Source organism: Canis lupus, chromosome 1 (assembly GCF_011100685.1).
Source record: "Canis lupus familiaris isolate Mischka breed German Shepherd chromosome 1, alternate assembly UU_Cfam_GSD_1.0, whole genome shotgun sequence".
Lineage (NCBI taxonomy): Eukaryota > Metazoa > Chordata > Mammalia > Carnivora > Canidae > Canis > Canis lupus.
In genome coordinates this window covers 2,803,820-2,820,692 of record NC_049222.1, presented here as the reverse complement: position 1 = coordinate 2,820,692, position 16,873 = coordinate 2,803,820, and the positions used below count along the sequence as shown (strand labels likewise).

The window sequence follows — 16,873 nt, the reverse complement described above, 5'->3', positions numbered from 1 at the left end:
CCGGTGGCAGCACTCTGGGTCTGCCAGCGGTGGGCACGGGCTCCTGCGCCCGCTTCGCATGCCCAGTGTCTTTACGCTTCAAGCGTTCCCTGACAGGGTTTAGACAAAGCCGGCCACACTGTGTCACACAGCCACTGCCGGTCTCTTGAAGCCAGAGGCCACATCCAGGATGAGATGCTACGAAAATGCACTATGAGAGTATCTGCTTGGTGCCCAGTGCTGGAAGGAGCAGGGCAAAAAGAGCTGGACTCCCTCAGGCCTGTGGGCACGGACACACCCACACTAGTGCGCACATGCCCATGCTCGGCCGGGCACACGTGCACACTCCTCTCTGCCTCTTCTGAGGTCTGGGACGCTAGGGGGACATCCACCCGTGTTCTCCAGCCTGCCACTCTGTACGGGGGGCTCCTTATACCTAATCTAACGTACTTTTGCCTCAAACCCTTTATAGAGTGAGACAGGGCACACAGAGGCAGCACATGTGTGTTTGCAGACCCATCCTCGATTTATAGCATCGCACCCAACCAGAGCAACGTGTGAACCGTGAGGAAGCCCAAGGGGTGGGCATGGCCAGGAGGACTAGCAGAGCTGGGGGAGAAGCTGAGATCCATGGAGCAGGTACACCAAAAGGGGGGTATGGGATACAGGGGCACCAAAGGCCCAGCAAGGGGCACAGACCCTGAGAATGGAAGCCCTTGCCCAGACAGAACCCAGGACCCCACAGACAGGAAGTGTGGGAAGCACAGGTGGCAGGGGTGCAGAGCACACAGGTGGGAGCCAGAGTCACGGTTCCCTGTTCTCAGCTCCAGAACAAAACCTGGCTGCACAGGGATCAGGAGGCGCAGATGTAGCAAAAGGCGCAGCCGCCCACATATAGGCGTGGAGCCTGAGGCCGGGCCCAGGAGGCCCCCAAGCAGCGGCTTTCCCCCCACACGTGGTGGGAAGGGGCCCACAGTCAAGGGCAAACCACACAGACTCCTGAGAGGCCGGGAGGGGATCCAGCGCAGGGTCGGGGACTCTGCCCTTCAGAAGGGCCTGGGCTTTACCTGCTTTGAGGGACGAACAGACACATCCTGCTCCCCCTCTGAACACTGTCACGTCCCCTTCCCTCCACGAGGCATGACCAAACCTCTGTGATTGGGCAGGAAACCCCCACGTCGGCTCTGTGCAGAGGCTCCAGAGCAAGTGACCCATTTAACCTAAGGAGAGGATGGGGAGACGCTGGGATTCAGAGCCCAGGGCAACTGCCTCCCGGCTCCCACCTGGTGACAGGCATCACGGTCAGGAAGAGTTGCTCCACTGCAGGAGGTCAGGGATGAGCCTGGCTGGGCACTGAGGCCAGGGTATGTTTTTTTCAGATTCCTCTCTCAGCCCATGTCCTGAAAGCAAATGAAGTTAAGTCTCAGAGATTTAGGATCTGAGTGGATGGTGTCCCTGTGGCCGTCACGAGACCACCACCCAGGACCTTCTCCATCTTCATGAGCAAATTTGTTGTTGTTGTCATTGTTGTTGTTTAGAATGTTTTGCAATTTTGTCCAGGTTTTAATCTACCTTCACATTAAAACATCCTTTCCATGCAGGACACTTTATTTTGATGTTGCTAATCCTCTGTAAATATATATTTATATTTACATTTAGTGTTAGGGCTGTTACCTCAGGTGGCTTTTTTCCCCTCATGTGGCTTTAACCGTGACATTTCACTGCACTTTTAGGAAGTTTGTCTGCTGGGTCTGCACACTTCCACCTCCCTTCATAGAACAATTTCCAACCACCAGTTTGACATGAGTAAGGTCAGCTTTCAAGAGCTGCCTTAAATCCCTCTCTCTTTAAAAATAAGTGTTGACACATGGAAATAATGACAGAATGAAAGAACCATCATCTCCCCGTTGGGACGATACCACCTTTCACAGAGCCATATAACATGATGCAGTGAAGCTATAGACGCATTCTGCATGCCTCCGACATTTGATTTATCCTCTTTATATTCCTGGGAAGACAACTGCAGCTGCTGCTCACACTTCATAAATCCTGGGTCTCAGCTACTCCGAGGTTATTGCATTTTCAGACACCAAAAGAACCAGAGTAAAAGCCACCAAAGCTCCCCTACTGCCACACACACACACATGCGCGCGCGCACACACACACACACACACACAGAAGCAGAAACCTAGTTCCTAAAATATAAGTAGCATATTTACTTTATTAAATTCCTGCTTTAATTTATCTGGTCTTATAAGGCACCACATAAGCCAAAGCAATCACGTCCCCCGTACACCTGAGTGGTGACGAACAGACCCAGGTGCATGTCTCGTTAGAGTCCAGACCCTGCTATGCATCCGTGGTATGATGATGCTCAGGATGAGCAGAACCCATCCATCCGTGGGTGCAACAGATATGAGCCCCCCATGCGATGCCAATGACACCAGGCAAAGTGCCTATATGTTGTGTCCCTGGATGCATATGCATGATGCAGCATTTAAGCATCTTACATGCAAAATGCTAGCAGACCACAGCGTTGCTAAACACTGAGCAGGAAAGGTGGGCATCCTGGGGCCAGCCCAGAGATCAAGCAGGCCTGTCAGGAAGCAGGGGACTTGCAGGGCAGGCAGCCAGGCCGGGGGAGCAGCATAGGGCTGCTGGGGTGGCTGGGGGCCTGAAAAGGGGGTACTGGGTGGAGGGAGGATCCACCTCACTACTGCACAGTACTGACCCATCAGAGAGGCGACCTCCCTCTCCTTCTCTCTACCGGGTGGTCCCCCCCATCAGGAGCCCCGTGGTGGGGGTGTCTGCACACAATGCGGGGGCTTGAGCGGACGGTTTGCAGTGGGAAACCCATCTGTGTGCTTCTGAGTCCCCTGATAACACAGAAAAGCCCCTCAGGGCAGGACCTACACCCATTTTATCCTGTTGGACTTAGAAACCCAGAGCAGAGCAGTCTGCACATCACAGTCAATGCATTTTAAAAATGAATCATGCATTTTACCATATCTGGGATGCCTGCAACACAGCTCTGTACTCTTTGCTTTTGCAGCAAGTTTCGCCAAACTGTGAGGTTTCAACTACATGGGAGAATCTGGATAGAGAATAGGAGCATCCACAAACATTCCTCACCGGAGGTGCTAGCACTTACCGGGCAGGACAGGGATGCTGGTCTCTGAATGTGGACAGGGTAGCAAATGTAACGATACAAATAAAAGTATAAAAGTAGAGAACCATATCTTCCATGAGTCACTCCTTCTAACATGAAGCCATTTTTTATCAGTGATATGTACAGGTTTTGTTGACCTGATTAAAATGCATGTTTGTGAGCATGTGCATGTCCACTCGGATAACCCTGTGTAGAGGTGACCTACGCTCCGACACCTGGTACCCATCACCTCTTTCACATAGAGCTGGAGTCCTCGGAGTTTACTTGGGAGCTCATTAAATACATATTCCTGCCCCCAGGCACCAGGGATGTGGGTGGTGTCCCAGAATTGGGGGCCCAGAACTCTGCATTTAGTAAGAATTCTGGAGGAAACGATGCAGGTGGTTGGCAGAGCACCCAGGGGCACCAGACACCAGCCCTCCCATCCTGCAGCCTCGAGAGAGCCCGCGGAGCCGGGCCAGATGGCCGTGGCAAACACTTGGGTGGGCCATGGGCTAGCCTGCCACCAAGCCAGCACTGCCCCCCACCAGCCCGCTAAGCAGATGCGGGAAGCTCTGTTCCGTGTGTGCTTTGCCTCTAGGTTTCCAGATCAGACTCTGGATAAGGAAGAGTGACCGTGAGTCTTTCTGTCTGTCTGTTTAGGCTGGTGGTTGATGTGGAGGTGGCCTCTGTGTCTACACAATCTTTGCTGGTGGAGCTGTGCTTGCACTTGGCTTTTTGCTCCCGCGGGCAAGGGGCTTTGACAGACGCTCCTCACTAGAAGGGAGGGCAGGGCGTGGCCGGGGCAGGCGCCCTGCAGCGGGGGTTGGGTGGTGCAGGTCACCCCATGAGGCAGGGCGGCTCTCAGGCGGTGGACAAGGTGGACAAGGCCATCGGGAGCTCTCCCCCTACTTAAAAGTGGGGTCGCCATGCTCCCCACCCTCTGACAAAAACCAACCCCCCACCCAATATAACTGCAGTAAAGAGGAGTCATTCTCTGAAACATGAATTTCAGAAAACTGCTCTGCAAGGAGGGGTGTCACTCCAGTAGGGCCCATGTCTCAGCAAGCCCCACTCACAGGAAGTCACTGTGCTGCTGGCTTCCAGCCAGGAGCCAGGGAGCCACAGGGTGGTGGAGATGGAGCTGTGGGGTGATGGAGACAGGGCTGCTGCGGGATGGTGGAGACTGGGAGCTGGGTCCACAAGCAGGCAGCGTGGCTTTTGGCTGGGGCTCTGTCCCCAGGGGCCCACACTACAGGGCGGCTATAGCTCCATGAGCAAGCGTGGGCCCCAGCAGCGGAGTGCTTAGAGTGCACACAGTCACCAAAATGTCAGGATGGTTGGCACTGAATGTTGACCACTGATCACAACCAAACCCAGTGTGCAAGTCCAACCAAGTCATGTCTGCTCACCAACGAAACATCAACACTATTTGGTTCGCTAGCCAGCTTTCAAATTGGGGAGATTTAAAGCAAATCCAAGCCATCATTACGCATAAGCAAAATCTGTGTGCTGCTAAGTAAGAACCACTGCATTTAATAAAATATTCTCAACAGCTCTTGTAACTGTGTGTGTTTTTGAATTAGCAATACCTACTAAAGAGAAACACTTTACCCTCAGAAAAACAGCCAAGGGGCTCTGAGTAGCAACTCACTTCCTGTAAGAAGGCTGAGGTTTCAGGCCTCCGAGAAACCCCCTCACACGCGAAAGCGTCACCCTCCTTGTCACTATCTATGAGCCACTGACCCCTTTCCAAAGCCAGTGTTGGTTTTGATGTGGTGTGCTGTGTGGCCATCAAGAGAGATGTTCCTGAGTTCCTGCAGGGGAAAAATCTATTTCCTATCTAATACTTTCCCTCCCAGAGGAACTGTTTTGCAAAGGCCCCAGTTTTGGACTCGCGTGGCCTGCTGGGACCAGGTGCCTGGTGGCACCCTCGGGAGTGGCCAGGAGGGGCGGAGGGCAGTCACATCCCCTGATCCAGGGGCCTCTGACTTGTGAAGGTCAGTCCTGTGGAGCTGTAAGGACCAGAGATTCGGGACATGGGTTCAGAGACCTCACACATGTCACTCGACAGGCCTGCTACCCCTAGAAAACTCAAGTTTCTTATGTGTATAAACAGGGGCCAGGACACTGCTGGTGTGTAAACTGGGGCCAGGACACCGCTGGTGTGTAAACAGGGGTCAGGACACCGCTGGTGAGTAAATGGGGACCAGGACACTGCTGGTGTGTAAAGGGGGGCCAGGACACTGCTGCAGTCAGCAAGGGATGGAGAAGGAACACACTGGGCCTCCAGAGGGAGGGCCTGGGAGCCCGACATGCTGCCTTCCTCCAGAGCCCCATGGGTACCATTGGTCCCTTTGTGTCCTTTTAGAAAACAATCTGTCTGGGGGGGCGACAGGTTAGCCAGGCCTCTTAACGGACTCTGTGTGTGTCCTGGAAATATACTATTGTGGAAGACAGTGGCACATAAAAATAAACTCCTGGGTTGAGAAGTTCAGAGGATTAAACTTTATTTAAATAGCATTTGGGGACATGTGGGTGGCTTTCAGTTAAGTGTCCCACCCTTGATCTCAGCTCAGGTCTTGATCTCAGGGTCGTGAGCTCAAGCCCTGCACTGGGCTCCATGCTGGGTGGGGAGTCCACTTAATAAAGCAATAAAAAAAATAACACAAATAACATTTGGGGAACAGAGTGGTAGCTCTTACTGTGCAGACTGCTGCTTTACTCTCCTGAGGACAGAGGTGTCCAGGAGCAGTGCCCCAATAGCATATACACTGATTCCAGGTGTAAGCAGGTGGGGTGTGTGTGTCAGGGTGTGTGTGTGTACAAATGTGGGCTGTAGTATGTGTCTGTGTGTGTGTGTGTCAGGGGGTATGTGTCAGTGTGTGTGTGTGTCAGGGTCTGCGTGCAGAAGTGTGGGGCTATAGCATGTGTCTGGGTGTGTGTGTCCATGTGTGTGTGCCCGTGTGTGTGTGCCAGGGTGTGTGTGTAGAAGTGTGGGCTGTAGTATATACCTGGGTGTGTGTGTGTGTGTCCAAGTGTGTGTGTGTATGTGTCAGGGTGTGTGTGTCACAGGGTCTGTGTGTAGAAGTGTGGGGCTGCAGTGTGTCTGGGTGTGTGTGTCAGAGTGTGTGTGTGCCACGGTGTGTGTGTCAGGATGTGTGTGTCAGGGGGTATGTGTCAGGGTATGAGTGTGTGTCAGGGTGTGTGTGTAGAAGTGTGGGCTGTAATATGTGTCTGGCGTGTGTGTGTGTGTGTGTCAGGAGGTATGTGTCAGGGTGTGTGTGTTGGGTATGTGTATAGAAGTGTGGGGCTGTAGTATGTGCCCTGGTATGTGTGTGTGTGTGTGTGCTGGGTGTGTATGTCAGGGTGCATGTGTGCCAGGGGTTGCATGTGTCAGGAGTATGTGTGTCAGTGTATGTGTGTGCTGGGAGTAAGTGTGTGTTGGGGGTGCATGTGTGTCAGGGTGCGCATGTGCCAGGGGCTGTGTGTTGGGTGTGTGTGTGTGTGTGTGTCAGGGTGTGTGTGTGACAGGGTGCATGTGTGTCAGGGTGTGTGTGTGTCAGGGGGTGTGTGTCAGGGGGACCGTGGCCCAAGTTCTCAGACACTGAGGACTGTCTCCTGTCCTGTGCTCTCCGCCCACGTTTCCACGCTCGTTCCCCTTGGTTACGCGCCTTGCCGTGTGTGTCCAGCATGAGTCTCTACTAGAACATTAAGCGTGCAATTTGCTCAATCAGTTACAAATAAACCTTATCTTCCTTCTTTTATTTTGGAAAATGTTAACACTTTCAATCTCAAAGAAAGTGAATTGATTTAAAAGGAAATCAAAATCCCACCGAGAGCTCGCAGACGTGAACAACCTGTTCGAACCCCTGCGCCAGAAGACGCCGGGCCTGGAGGGGCCGCCACGGCTTCAACAACGAAGAGCAAAGTAAGAGGACTCACTCTACCCGATGTTAAGGTTTCCTACTCCGCTGCGGTCACCAGCATGCTGCTGGTAAGGGACAGACATGAGGATGGCTGGAATGGAACCCAGAACCCAGAACCACAACCCACACAAACACATGATTTCTGACAATGGAGCAAAGCAACCTGAGTGAGGGGTGATCTGCTCTGCAATAGCCCCACATCAACAGGACACTCCTAGGCAAGAACAAATCAAAGCAAAACAAAACGCCCTCAACCTACGCCTCATGTTTCCTACAGAAATTAACCCAAAATGGACAAGAGAGTTATGTGCAAGAAGCAAAACCAGAAATACGCAGAGGGGAAAAAAGAAAGAAAAAAAAAAAAAAAAAAACGGGAAAAATCCGCGGGGCCTCAAGAGAGGCCAAGTTCTTACCCTCCCCTCCCCCACCATCCCAATCCATGAAAGGAAAGATTGATAAACCAATCTCATCAAAATGACAAATTTCCTCTCTATCAAAACCCTGTGGAGAAGATGAAAGACAGCTACCAGCATCTAAGCATCAACCCCCGGGGCCAGTGTCTAGAACATAGAAAGAACTATCGAGACCAAACATCCAATTAGAATGCGGGCAGAGACACCAACAGGCTGTTCACCGAAAGGATGTACAGATGGCGGATTCACGCGTGAAGATCTTCAACGTCATTCCCCGTGAGGGAAATGCAAATTAAAATCACGATGTCACCATACATCTCATGATAGAGCAGCTAAAATAAAAGGTGGCAACGCTGCCAACTGCTGTCAAGGTTGCGCACATCCTGGGTCACTCCCACCCTTGCTGGCGGGATGCAAAATGGTGCAGCCCTTCCAGAAGACAGTGTGGCGGGGATTTTTTGTTTTTTTTTTTTAATAAAATTAAACGTGCTCACCATATAACTTAGCAACTGAACTCCCGGGCATTTGTTCCCAAAAAAATGAAAGCCATGCTCATGCCTGGGTAACCTGTACTTTGATGCTCAGGGCGATTTTATTCATAATAACCAAAAACTGGGAACCACCCAAGTGCCCTTCAAAGAGTGAATGGTTAAAACTAAAAAAAACAAAAACAAACAAACAAAAAACCACCCCAGAATGGTGCATCCATACCATGAAACACAACTGAGGAATAAAGAAGAATGAGTGGCACACGTACTCAACTTGCAAGATCTCAAGAGAACTGTGCTGCGTGAAAAGAGCTGATTGAAAAAGGTTGCATATTGTATGACTCCGTTTATACAGCATTCTTGAAATGACGAAATAATAGAAATTGGGGACCAAGATGAGTGGTGCTGGAGGCTCCGGGAGGGGGATGGGAGGGCGTGGGCCACGGCTGAAAGGACAGTGTGCACCCGGGGCAGGACCTCTGACTGCACCCTGGGTGACCACATGCTTCAACTAACATTTAAAAGTTCGGGTGGCCATTTGGGGGGCTCGGCAGTGGAGCGTCCTGGGATTGAGTCCTGCATCAGGCTCTCCGCAGGGAGCCAGCTTCTCCCTCTCCCTGTCTCTCTCTCTGCCTCTCTCTCTGGGTCTCTCACAAATAAATAAATAAAATCTTAAAAAAATAAATACATAAAAGTTCAGGTGGCAACCGAAAAAATCACAGAGCTGGCTGCTGCCTGTTGCTCGGGTTCCTCTTGCTAACCGACACTGCACGGTAATTTTTAACAAGATTCCTTCGCTCCGGGTTCTTGTTCATTCCACTTAAAAAAATAAAACTCCTGATGGGCACTTTTCCTTGTCTGGTAGAAACGCACCATCAGGCCGATGGCCTGGGTCAGGTTGCGGCGTGGCCCACCCTCCAAGACAGCTGTGTGTGTAAGGGGGCCAGTGAGCCTGCGGTACCCAGATGGCGCTGGTCCCTGACGTGGGGGCCACAGTCTGTGCAATGTCTCCCTGACCCTGAGGGTTAAAATCTCAAATAAGCACAGGTATGGGACAGGGTGCTCCCCAAGCTCCCGCTCCTCTGAAAAACTCTCTAACCCAGTGTGGGTGTCCCTTGCCAGGTCAGCCAGACGCCCCCTGGACCACGGCTACACCCCTCAGCAGACACCCTAGCTACCTCACGCGCCTGCCGCGGATGCAGAGCTGTAGGCACACATGTTGTTGATTCTCACATTGTCGCGATGGGAAAACAGAGAACAGGAACCAGAACGCGCCTGTTTCCTGCCAGAGTCTTACTGAGATCCCCCCAAGAAACCGAAACGTTTTGCAAACCCCACTCTGCCTTCCGAAGCAAAAGGTGAAAGTAGACCCCAAAAGAAGTCAAGCGGCGCCACCAGCATCCCACCAGACCCAGAGCCGCCTGGGCGTCGGTGCAGTGACCACAGAAGGCACAGACACTGGAGCCGTCACCACCACTAGGAGTCGGGCCCAGGAGGGGGCCCAACTCTGCTGGGTCATAGGTGCCAGGAGCGCAGGTGGGTGCAGGGGTCTGCAGGTGGGCTCAGGAGGCTGCAGGTAGATGCAAGGGGCTGCAGGCGGGCACAGGGGGCTGCAGGGGACACAGAGGGCTGCAGGTGGGTGCAGGGGGCTGCAAGGGGCTGCAGGAGGCTTGCAGGCAGCTGCAGGTGGGCGCAGGGGGCTGCAGGTGGGCGCAGGCGGCTGCAGGCAGCGGCGCGGCAGCTGGGACAGGCCCAGCGAAGGCGGAAGCCAGGCGAGTCTCCCGTCGCCGCCCCCTGCTGATCGAAGAGAGACTTGCTGCGCCCGGGGCCGGGGCCGGGGCCGGGGCCGGGGCCGGGGCCGGGGCCGGGGCCGGGGCCGGGGCGGGGGGCGTCCGCGCGCTGAGCCTGCAGGTAGCCCGTTCTGAGCTGGAGGGACCCCCGGCCCCCTTCGGTTCCACACCGGTACCGTCTGCACCGCCCGGAGCCGCCCCTTTTGACCTTTGTCACCTCCCACCCCTAAACCCCGCCCTCGCCGCCACCCCAGGCCTCCGGCTCTAGCTGCGACCTGGTCGCCGGGCCTGGCCGGAGGCCACACCTGGAAACCCGTCGATTCCAGCGTCCGCCGCCCGAGGCCGGCGTCCACACCAGCGCCCCCTCCTCGCAGGGAGGCCTCGGGCCGCCACCTGCCCGCCACCTGCGCCCCGGTGCCCGCAGTCCCCGCAGTCCCCGAGTCCCCGCAGTCCCCGCTCCGGGCGCCGCCCGCCCCGCAGGCTCACCCACCGCGCTCGCCGCTCCGAGGCCGAGGGGTCTCCGCAGCCCGGGCCCCGCCGGTGCGCAGCGGGTCGGGAGCTCGCCGCCGGCGCCGCCTTCCGGGGCGGGAGACGCGGGCCGCCAGGGCCGGAGGCTCGTCCTCGCTGGCGCGCCGCGCCGACTGACGGCGGCTCCCTGCTCGGCGCGCACCCCGCCCCCGCCCCCGCCCCCGCCCCCGCCGCCGGCTTCCTGCGGGCCAGGTGAACGCGGCCGCCGCGGAGCCCGCCCACCTGCCGCGCCGCCCGCCCACCTGCCGCGCCGCCCCGCGCCGCCGCGACCGCCGCGACCGCCCCGACCGCCCGGACCGCCCGGGGCCCCGCGCAGAGTGGGCCGGGCCGGGCGGGGCGGGGCGGGGCGGGGCGGGGCGGGGCGGGGCGGGCGCGGCTGGACCCGCTGCCCTGCGGACCTCTCCCGGGGCTGGGCCCCTGAACCCGCCCCACCCGCCACCTCGCCGGGAGGCACCGAGAGAACATCTCCCCCGTGCCCGCCCGCCGCAGCGCCGGGGACTGCCGGATCCACCCACTGACCCGGGTCAGCGTGCTCCCTCCCCGGTCCGCCTTTGGGAGCTGCAGGACAGGAGCGTCGCTGACAGGCGCCCCCAGGAGGCGCGTTCCCCCCGCCCCCCGCGAGGCAGGCAAGGGGCACAGGTAAACAGACCAGAAAATGCCCAACTGGGAGGGGCCGAGCCCCGGTCCTGCTGCCCCCAGGCATGTGCCGGCCTGGACGTTAGGCATCTGGACGCACAGATGTGGTGGCGGATGGCCGGTCCCCTAGGCCTCCTCCCGGCAGTAGGAAGGGAGGAGGGAGTGCCAAGGTCCTGGCTCCTTCCTGACTTGGATTCTGGGTCAAGGAATTGGATCTGACATTCCCTGGAGCCTGCGGGGACCCCATGGAGCGTGTCAGGAGTGGGGGGAAGTCTGGTGCTTGGCAAGAGGCAGCGAGCCCCTGACCCTGGGCTGGGCCTGCTGCTTCCAGGGCTGCCCGCCCAACCCCACCCTCATATTCCCCAGGGATCTCCACCTCCAGCCAATGCCGCTGATTCTAAGAGGAACTGTCCACGGTGTTCAAGGGTTTGAGGCGATGCTTTTCCTCAGAAAACACTGGGGGAGGGGAGAACATGGATTCCCAACTTGGAAGTGAGGTCAGCAGGGGCAGCCAGCGGGAAGGGGCTGCTGGTTGTGCCAAACTTCCTAACTTTTCTCTCTTGCATTCAGGCTCCATTTCAGAAATGGTTAATAAACAGAGTGGGAGTTAGGGAGTCAGACACACAGCAGGGGTGCGCAGGGTGGTGAATCAAACCCAGGAAGCTTCCAGGGCCCTGACTCAAACCATTCATCATAGCTCACCCCCACCCCAAACTTCTTCAAGTTCAGGCCAGGGCAACCCAGAAACCAGGCACCATTTGGATGCCCATGTCAGCCTCACAAACAGCTTCTCATCCCCACAAATGTCCCAGGGTGAGTGGGCCACGGAGGGCCTGGGGTCCTGCCCTGTGGACTTCAGTGGAGGCTGGCCGGTGGGGAGGCCCACAGGCCACGCTGTTTCCCACTGTTTCAGAGGACTTTCGTGGTTTCGAGAAACTTCACATATGCCAACAGCCGTCTCTGCAAATGTCAGGCTTGCCAGCAACAATTCTCTTTAAAGACTCTTTATAAAATCCTACTATGCCTATTGTGCGGGGACATGGTGCCCCCAAAATCCTAGTCATGAGTTCTTCAAGGAAACTGTGTGCGAGGGAGTAAGGAAGACTATTCAGTAAGGAACGGAGGCAGTGGCGGGTCCCTCGCTGTGGGAGTCACACCTCATGTAGAGATGGCCACACCCCTTTCACAAAACACAGAGATTCATTTTGCTGAATAACATTGAAAGGGGTCTTTTCACAAGTAAGGAGTAAATGAGCCGAAACTCGTCTCTTTGACATTTTTAAGAAAAGTCCTATTGGCCTTCTGTCCAACACTCGCACACTTGATAATGAGGGCAGGCCCCTTGGGCACATCACATTGCAGCAAGTGACACAATAGGCTATGCATGGTACACACTCAGTAATTTTTGTTCAATGGAGCCAAACTTCTGATTAACCCGAGCTAAAGGAAGTAGGTAAATTAACCTAAATGATTTCCAGTCGACCAGACCACTTGCATTTTGAGTTTTCTTTATTTTCCTCATCAACAGACTAAGCTTTGTAATTATGTTTTCGCGCAGATGAGGACTGACTGAGCCTCATTTTCACCCTGGTTGGTAATGAACAAATTGCTGGTGATAGTCACAAAGCAGGCAGTTTACCCGCAGAGGGTTGAAGGTTGACTATTTCGCCATAAATTCCAGTTAATAGGGTCGCCGGATGGCCCAGTCCGCTGGGTGTCTGCCTTTGGCTTGGGTGGCGGTCTCGGGGTCCTGGGATCGCGTCTGTGTGGGGCTCCCTGCTCATCGAGGAGCCTCCTTCTCCCTCTGCCGCTGCCCCTGCTTGTGCTCTCTGTCTCTCTGTCTCTCTCTCAAATAAATAAGTAAATAAAATCTTTAAAGAAAAGTTCAGGTTCGTACTTGGATAGACTCTGCTCAGGTCACAAATACCAGTAAATTAGGTGCATGAACTCCCAAAAAGCAACAAAAACCCCCATGTGAACAAGGAAACACTTGAGGACTCTAGACCACACCCATGCCCACGGCACCCCCACGGTGCTCCTAGACTCCTTTCACCTGCAGCCTCCACGGCAGCTCCAGGCACCTGGGTGCCCCCCCACCCCGCCCCCGCCCCCCACCAAGCTCACACAGCCCCTGTTCAGATTCACCGCCCCATAGCTGTTTGCATGGAACTTGGAAATGCAGTGACTGCAGAAGACCTGAGGGTCCCCCTACGTGCTCCCCAGGGCACATGGCCAGACAGGGAGGGGGCAGGCAGGCACCAGCCCCACAAGCTCTGGGGGCCTGACCTGCTGAGGAACCACAGGGCTTGGGAACAGCTAGTGCAGAAGAGAGAGACAGAGCCAGCAGCAGGGGAGGCGCAGTGGGGAGAGTGACTCCAGCTCCACCCCAGAGCTGCAGGGTTTCCCAGAGCCGGAGCCTGCCAAGGGGAGGGGGCCTGGGAAGCTTCCAGTTGGTGATCTCCACCCTCTAGAGCGGAGAGCACCCTGGAAGGAATATGGCCTTAATTAAGTAAGTCCTGCTTGGGCCTTTGTGGGTTTGGGCACTGAGGGCTGTCCAGGCATCAGCTGCGTCCTCAAGGCCGTGATGGGATCTGCTCCCCATGCCCCACAGGGTCGGGACCACGCAAGGGCACAGCTGGGGCAGACGGTCCTCAGGGACATGCCTCTCTGTCACCACTGTGTTTTAAGCAGGCAGAAGGGTGCCCGGCCTAGCAGGCCTGAGCATCGAACTTGCTGTGTCTATTGGCGGGGCCAGAGTCAGAATCTGGTGACAGGCAGGCTAGTGGCTGACCCACGCCGGTCCCTCTGCTGCGGGTGGCGGAAGGCGCTGCCCGCTGGGACAGGCAGGGTGGGGGAGTACATTGAGGGAGACAAGTGGTCTCACTGATATGGAGGCTCTGCCCAGGTGGCCTGATGGAGAGAGAGAGAGAGAGAGAGAGCCCTCAAGGGCAGTCTGGGTGCTCAGATAACCCACTGTGTTAGGAGGTGGATGACCAGAGCCTGGCAGAATGTTTCTGACACGGTCCCCTCCCCCGCGTGCTCAGCACAAGGATGCCTCCACCATGCAGCACAAGGATGCCTCCACCAGGCAGAGGGTGGGTCTGCCTCTCTTTGGTGTCCCCATTGTCTCAGGGATTATCCCAGTGCTGTGATCACAGCTAGACTGAGGGTCCTTGGCAGGCTGCCTGGGGAAGATAAGCACCTGCCGCTTATAAAGAAGAATCAAGGAGGAAAATAAGACAGGGAAGGGGCATAGTGGGTGCTGATGGAAGCAAGCCGTGTAGATATCTCAGAGGTGGGGGTGGAGGCGCGCATTCCAGGACATGGGGGTGGTAAGGGCAAAGGTCCTGGGGTGGGCAGACCTAAGTGGTCCAGGAATCGTTAAGAGCCCACTGTGGCTGGAGGAGAGAGAAGCAGAGGGAGCACATTCAGAATAAGAAATGGGAGACGGGCCTGCGGACATACCCCAGCGGGTCTGGGCAGCTGGAGGAATGGCCTTGCCTCTGACAAGGGAGAGGTCAGGAGCGTTGCTCTCTTTTAGACATGCCTATTAGGTGTCCGGGTGGAGATGGAGTGCGGTGTGTTTGATGGGAACACGGGGGAGTCATTGGCAGGAGCACCACCTGACATTCCAGATAAGCAGGTGGGAGGAGGATCATGTGGGAGGAGGATCCAGGCAGAGAATCCCAGGAAGGTGGCCGCTGTGGGTCATTTTCACCAGGGCCAGGGTGACAGCCTGGGCAGAGTGCCCTGGAAATAGTGTCAGGGGCGGTGCCTGCATACCCTCCTTTCTGGAACTTTGCTAAAGAGGTAAAGCAACAAGGGGTAGGGGGCAGCTGGAGGAGTCAGGAGACAGTCGTTCTTCGGGATGTGAGAAAGGACAGCCTGTGTGAACCCAGACGGAACCTTCTGGAGAGAAGAGCCCCTAGCCGCCCGCATTCCTGTCTGGAAATACTTCTCAAGGTCTGTAAATGTCTCTCATTTAAACTTTTCTCACACTCACGGGTGCAAATTCCGTGGGGCCCAAAGCTCATAAAATTTGGGAACTCTTTTCAAGAAATAGAAGAACAGGAATTCAGGGTGGTCCGAGCAGCCACTCTGGGGTCTGTGGTCTCAGTGGGTGGACGCCCTCGTGAAACAAGAGGGTCCCAGCCCCCTCCTGTCTGGCTCTCCTGGGTCCTCATGCCATGTGTCCAGTGCTTCTGTGGCTTCATTTTTTCACAATCCTAGTGAGATGGGACTTGAGTTGCTCCACACCTTATAAATCCCATTAGCCTTCGAGAAACTTTTGCAGCTCGCAAGTCTGTTTTATCACGGCTCCCTGCCACCCGTTACGAGGACATGATTTTGTCTTTGACGCTTCTGGCCACTTTGTGCAAGGTAAATGGCACCCGGGAGTTTGTACCAAAGTGTGTGGGTGCTCTTCACGACGGCTAATGAGGTTACATCTTAGAATATTCGATACTAATTGGATGATACGGAAGAAACCAAACTATTGCTCAATTAATCTGTGTATCTGCATTACCGTCTCTGGGATCGAATGTTTATATTATAACTGTTCTTATGGCAACCAAAAGCAGCCATCGCCGAGGTCAGTTTTGGTGAGGAAAATAGAAACTTGCTTCTGTTTGGCAGGCGGATGTGTACCATAGGCTATTAAAACAAATGTCAATGAGCATGGATGATACGGGATCATGGGTGATTCTATCACTACGGTGGCCTGAGATATGATCAGGTTTGCGCAAAGAAAGGCAATCTGTTCTAAAGCAGCCAGATTTGAAGAAATGTTATGTTTCCCTCAGACCCTGTGTCCTCAGATCTGATCTTACTAGTCAGCATGACAGAAATCCACCTGTCCTGCTGCCACCTTGCCCCACCCCTGCCCACCCTGGAGTTCTGTCCACCCCAGGCAGGATCCCACTGACCACCTGGGGCCCACACAGGCCCAGGAAGCATCCAGATGCTCTGAGTTCCCACCATCTCACCCTCCCTTGCATCTCTGTGCAGGAACCTTGGCAGGAGCTTGGCTACCCTTTGCAGAGCCGGGACCCAGGGGCATGCTTTAAAGGAGAAGGAAAATGTATCCTCCCTAGTGGGTGAAAGTGTGAGTGTCCTGGCAGATACAGTGCCGTGACCAGGACCCAGTTTCTCTCTTCCTGGTCCCTTAATCCCTCTGGAATCCTCACGGTCAGCTCTGTCCCACAGGGCAGCTGACAGCTCCCAGCCCCACTCGGCTCTGCGAGTCCAGGGCTGCATTGACCTGGGACCATTCGGAGTCTTGGGTCCTGTTCACTGAAACCAGGGGGGATTCTTTTGATTTGTTGAGTGCTCGAGCCCAGGAGCCAGGGCATGGGGTCAGCTCCGCCGAGCACACATCCTTCTGGAGGTGGTGTCTGGGCACTGGTACCGGAGGAGGGGACATCACCTCCGAACAGTGATGTCCACAGCTAAGTGAGGGCAGGGCTCCACGCAGGGCTCCTGCACATGTACTCGCTTTCCAGAATGGCTTGGAGACGCCTTCACCTTCCCTGCAAGGACATGAAGTCAAATCTCACACACACACACACGGCAGCTCTTAGCTCAGACTGCAGGTGAGGTCAAGCCCTGTCACCCCCGGAGGTACTTCCTGGGTGTCCGGGAACATGTGGCTGCCCCCCTCTCCATGGAGAGGGAAACGAGGACTAATTGTAATGAAAGCCTTCGTGGAAAAGATGAGAGAGGAGAACCGCAGCGCTGGCCTTGTGGGGATGGACAACACAGCCCGGGTTCCTGGGTGGCCGTGTGTGGGGAGAGCACCTCAGGGGCTGGTGTGGGGAGGCCCTCCCGCCACCACTTCCTGGCTGGGGAGATCCAGGGCTGGGTGTTGGCAGGGTTGGGGGTGAGGAGCCCCGGCTGACAGCTTCAAGTCTGCAAATACAAGATTTCGGGTTTTTTTTTTTTTTTTTTTTTTTGGAAATACAAG

The 16,873-nt window shown here is 55.5% G+C and overlaps 1 protein-coding gene across 4 annotated transcripts in view; it reads right to left on the bottom strand.

The window, feature by feature from the left end:
- MBP (myelin basic protein) overlaps nucleotides 1-10,399 on the bottom strand; it is a 115,009-nt gene extending 104,610 nt beyond the window's left edge. For all 4 annotated transcript variants that reach the window (XM_038525739.1, XM_038525740.1, XM_038525742.1 and 1 more), the window contains exon 1: nucleotides 10,238-10,399. The gene's annotated coding sequence lies outside the window, so the exon portion shown is untranslated. The remainder of the gene's footprint in view (nucleotides 1-10,237) is intronic.
- Nucleotides 10,400-16,873: the final 6,474 nt, after the last annotated feature.